Source organism: Poecilia formosa, unplaced genomic scaffold (genome assembly GCF_000485575.1).
Source record: "Poecilia formosa unplaced genomic scaffold, Poecilia_formosa-5.1.2 Scaffold67, whole genome shotgun sequence".
Taxonomy (NCBI): domain Eukaryota; kingdom Metazoa; phylum Chordata; class Actinopteri; order Cyprinodontiformes; family Poeciliidae; genus Poecilia; species Poecilia formosa.
The window spans coordinates 1,510,000-1,514,924 of NW_006800006.1; the positions used below are offsets into that span (position 1 = coordinate 1,510,000).

General features: G+C 40.7%; 1 long non-coding RNA gene across 1 annotated transcript; it reads left to right on the forward strand.

Annotated features, from left to right (window-relative positions):
- The first annotated feature begins 283 nt into the window (after positions 1 to 283).
- On the forward strand, positions 284 to 797 carry LOC107836557 (uncharacterized). The gene is made up of 2 exons (XR_001662470.1): positions 284 to 713; positions 750 to 797. It is a non-coding gene; the product is annotated as an uncharacterized LOC107836557 (long non-coding RNA).
- Positions 798 to 4,925: the final 4,128 nt, after the last annotated feature.

A 4,925-nucleotide genomic window follows, 5' to 3' on the forward strand; every position in this document is an offset into this window, starting at 1 on the left:
ACAAAGTCTCCTGAAAAGAATGGTCAGGTATCCCCATGGAGAATAGTTTTAGACTAAATAGTTTTAGAATAGTTTTAGCCTGCCATGCTGAGATTCATGGCGAACTCATTGTGATGCAACCGACTTCTTAGGAGTCTCTCTGCATCACTTAGTCCTCTCTGCAGAATAAGTAAGCAAGTCAGCCTGTGCACTCTGGCTGTCAAGAGTAATGCTTGTGTAACCCACATAAAATGGGGATGCCTCTTTAAGAAACGGAGGTTAGGGAAGATAGGTGGTTTACCTAGCCAATAGGAAGTTTAGTTTCCAGTGAGTTTAAACCAATCAGAATTCGGACTGCCGCTGCAGGACCCGCCCTTCCGCCGCATTGAGTGTGTAAGCGAGAGAGATCCGGAAACGATTAAGCTGGGCAGCGTGAGAGTCTCTGTTTTAAAACAGTTATACAACTCTAAACAAACGCTTTCCCAGATCATCCGACTTCTAAGCTGGACGCGTGAAGTGAAAAAAAAAAGAAAAGGAAAGACAAGTTAACTTTTTCTGCTGAACACCGTTAGAGCTGACTCGTTAGCTCTAACGGCCAACGGCTACTAGTTTAGCCCTAACGGCTACGAGGCTAACGGTTTAAGTTCATCTTGTTCTCCCTTCAGTTGAAGTGCCTCACGGGTCCGGACTGAGAGCCACCATATTGTTGTCCCTAACGTGTCGCATTGAGATCGGTCAGGTTTTTTTGTTTATGCTGGATTGTTCCTGAGGTGGATTCCTCCTGTGACTTTGATGGCGAGCCTTCCCACCTGGACTTAGAAAGAACTGGATTCCTGGATTCCTTCTTTTCCATTTGGAGTCCTGCTGCACCCCNATCAAACTTTCTAGTATCCATTCAGGTTGTGAGAAATGAAGGAATTTGTTACGACCCATGTAGGAAATTGGTACGCTCAAGTATGAAATCTCAACTGTGGACGGACAGTATGCACAGAGTTTGTACAGCTCACAGAATATGTGCTGTACGTCCAAGTATGTGGGAACTTTTAGTCTGAGGTCCATTTTCTATGGAAGACTCGGCTAGGAGATAAAGTTCTGGACTACATAGCCTCAGGAGGGATGCAACACCTCTCCACCACATTGAAGTGGTGATTCAACAGAGGAGTGGTGGTGTTTCCTCACTACTGAATAGTTAACAGTCAAGTGTTCATGCAAAAGTACAGTGGAAGGAGCCGGGAACATTTCCGTACCCATAGTTACACACCTCTAACTTTGATATTTGTGGGTACAATTTGGAATGACTTGTTTTTTTTCCAACATGACAGTGCACCAGCACACAAAGCCAAGTCAATAGGAGCAAGAATGAGTGGGAAGGAACTTGACTTCCTGGCAGAAAGTCCTGACTTTAACGCAAGAGAAGATCTTAGGGATGAATAAGAGGAGACAAGGAGCCAAGCCTTCTCATACTACCTCGGTGTTTGACCACACAAAGTCTCCTGAAAAGAATGGTCAGGTATCCCCACGGAGAATAGTTTTAGACTAAATAGTTTTAGAATAGTTTAGCCTGCCATGCTGAGATTCACGGCGAACTCATTGTGATGCAACAGACTTCTTAGGAGTCTCTCTGCATCACTTAGTCCTCTCTGCAGAATAAGTAAGCAAGTCAACCTGTGCACTCTGGCTGTCAAGAGTAATGCTTGAATTGCATTTGAGATGTCAGCGCTTTATTATTGTAAAATCTAGAAATCAACGACAGAATTAAAAAAAAAAAAGAATCGATCTTCATTTTGTTTCAAAAATGGACTCAGACACAAAGACAACAGAACTTACTCACATTTTATCTCTCCCACTCAGACAGCGGTGCAACCATTTCTAATAAAGAGGTGGTTGTTGAAGCTCACAGGACTGTCTGTGATCAGACATTCTGAACACAGCGATACTATTGAGACAGTCTCTGTCTCGCTCTCTTTTGATTGGCAGGTTTCCTCAATAATGTCATCATTTTCATGTGCAACAGATATTTACTGCATCCAAAGACGTGTACGTCCACATGGATAAGTTAATTTGCAAGAATGGTCAAACATCATGAGAACATAGCAAATACATGAAAACTTGCAAATATATACTTGTGGCATTTAACACATTAATAAATAAACATTTGTTAATGTGTATTTACTGTAACAGTAAATACACATGGAGGACTCTTAGCTATTATTGAATGCAGTGGATGAAGATGAATGTATTTTCCTCAGTGGGAGGTTTCTGCCATGGCTTCCACAGTAACCCTTAGGCAATAAAAACACTACTTAGAAGCTGACAGTCCTCCTCTCCAACCCTTTGTCTTATTTTTGGTCACCAGTGGTTTTGGAGCTCTCCTTTTCACAAAATCTCTTTCAAAATGTTCGCTGACCTTCACCGAGGTAAGAGAGACCTGCAGAGGTGATGGTGATGTGATAGGTGATGTGATAGCATGATCATTTTGAGCTCTTGTAGTCATTTTGCTGGGTCCATCACCATGTTTACGGTCGTCATCCCCAACATTCAAGTAAACCTCTCCCATTAAATGTTCATGAAAAATATTACAATTGATATAATCCTTAGTTGCTTTGGACATTTTAGCGTCAATTATTTTCTGTTTTCATTGTTTGCTTTCTTAACATTTTTCCATCTTAGTTATTCTTCTTGATTTTTGGATTTGTTCTGTTAGATTAAAAGGGTGGCATGATGTATTTTCCAGCCACATACTGCCAGTTTGCAGCAAAATCACGTAACTTACCTTCAGTTGATATAAAAATGCTGGATGAATCAGACATAATCTAAAAGAGATTTGACTTCACAATCTGATACCTTAAAATTGGGCCTCTGTCTCTTTAAGAAGCTCCTGCTCTTTCTGACATTCAGTGTTCAGGAAGTCATCATAGCAGCGTTCTTCCATTATGCCGTTTACAATCAATCTCAGGAGCATTGCACTGAGAAGTAGCTCACATAATGAGCTCAGCAGATGCTCAGTTCCACCAGGTGTTTGCTAATTGCTGCTGGCTAGTCTGAAGGAGCTGAGTAGGGAAAGTGTAGGGCAGGGATGTTCTATGAGGGGAAGGCTCTGCTTCTAGACTGCAGTATAAATCAAACTAACGCTCCAGATATGTTTTGGATGAGGGAACGACATTATAATACGATGTATTATAATGTCATATTATAATACATCGTATTAGGTATTATGTAAAACAATTTTACATAATACCTCTTTTTTAGTACGTCAGTGGTACCCAAAGTCGGCCCTCGAGGGCCGGTGTCCTGCATGTTTCAGTTCTCTCCCTGGTTTAACGCACCTGGATCAAATGATGGCTCATCAGAAGGCCTAAGAAGAACATTGACCTACTGAGAAGGTTGTTACTACCTCCAGGGAGAGAACTAAAACATGCAGGATGCCGGCCCTCCAGGACCAACTTCAGGGACCCCTGCCTTTACGTGTTTGTTTTTGTTACTGTTCAGATTTCCTTCCCCACTTTCTTTCTCTTAGTTTTTGTTCGTACCTTCAGCCCTCCATTTGCTGCCCTTCTCTACGGTTTATCATTTCCTCATTTGTCCCTACCTGCTCCCATCCCCGGCTGCATTCAGTTACCTGTAATTCTCCTGTTTTCTATTATTATCCACTAGTTCTTTCTGTGACACACTGACTGCTTTCCATCATTCTAAGTGGTTTTGTTCTTTTTTTTTTCCATCTAGTTCCAGTCTGCTATTTGGTCCCCCTGTAAATCCAACATCACAACAATTTCTAGGGTTAGTTTTGTTATGCTTGTAATATTTTATTCCAACTTGTAGCCATGTAACATAAATAAATGTAGAATGAGGAATCCACTACGAGGAACAGAGAAGAATACTGAACTTAATGATGCCGTGTTTGACAAACTTGAAGCGAGAGCAGCTCTGCTGTAAGACCGAGAGCTTCTCCCTGGCGTCTTTAGACTGAACTCTGTTCTGTATTAACTGGAAGCTTTACAGAGTGAAGGTCTCAGAGCAGACTGAATCTTTTACATTCAGGATAGAAGTCGTGACATTTCTCTTCAAAGAGCAGAGCTCTGCTGTGCGCTGGGAGCGTCTCCGACCGCTAAAACATCTGTCTCACCTTACCCGCTGTCGATAATGGATTGCCCTCCACTTTGCCTGAAATGTAACTATATCAACCGAAGGCTCTGCAGATCGTGCAAATTGTGAAGTTTGCACCGGGTGTCTGTTGTTAATAGTGTGGCAGCTGCAGCCTGACTCTCACACAGAGGGGAGGAGCAGCTGGAGGCTGGCAGCTCAGATGAGCAGAGGTATGAAGTTTGAATGATTCTGTGATTATTATTATTATTTCTTGTCATTTTCTCTCCAGTTTCAGGTAACCAAACCCAACGTGGCAGATGTTTTCATCTGATGAGTTTGTCAGCTGTTGGGTTTAAACAAAACGATGCTTCAATCACTGGTATATTTATGAGCAGATTTTTCTATCAACATTTCAACTTTCTCTAAAAAAGTAAAGGTTGGGTCTGTTAGCTTTTTTTTTTTTTTTTTTTTTGGCTTAATAAATAAAATCAAGTTGAAATAGCATTTTGTTAATTTAAGCATAATTTACCCAGGTTATCATACTTCTTAATCAAAATTGTTTTATCTGAGTTTCTCACACAAAAAAATGCAAAAACAGAAGAAATCTGTAAGTTGATTGACTTTGTCCGGAGGTAGCAGACAGTTCCTGTTTTTTGCAGGATAATCTACAACAACACATTCAATTATATTCTGTATTACAGAATAGAGTTGAAATATTAAATAAAGTCACAATTTGATTTCTAGAATTATTTGGAAATGCCTTGAAAAATCTCAAAATTTGGTTTTGTTGATAAAGCAGTAGCTGGGTTTCCATTGCAAATGTGCGCAAAAACCTTGTCCATATGTAAAAAGAAACAAAAAAC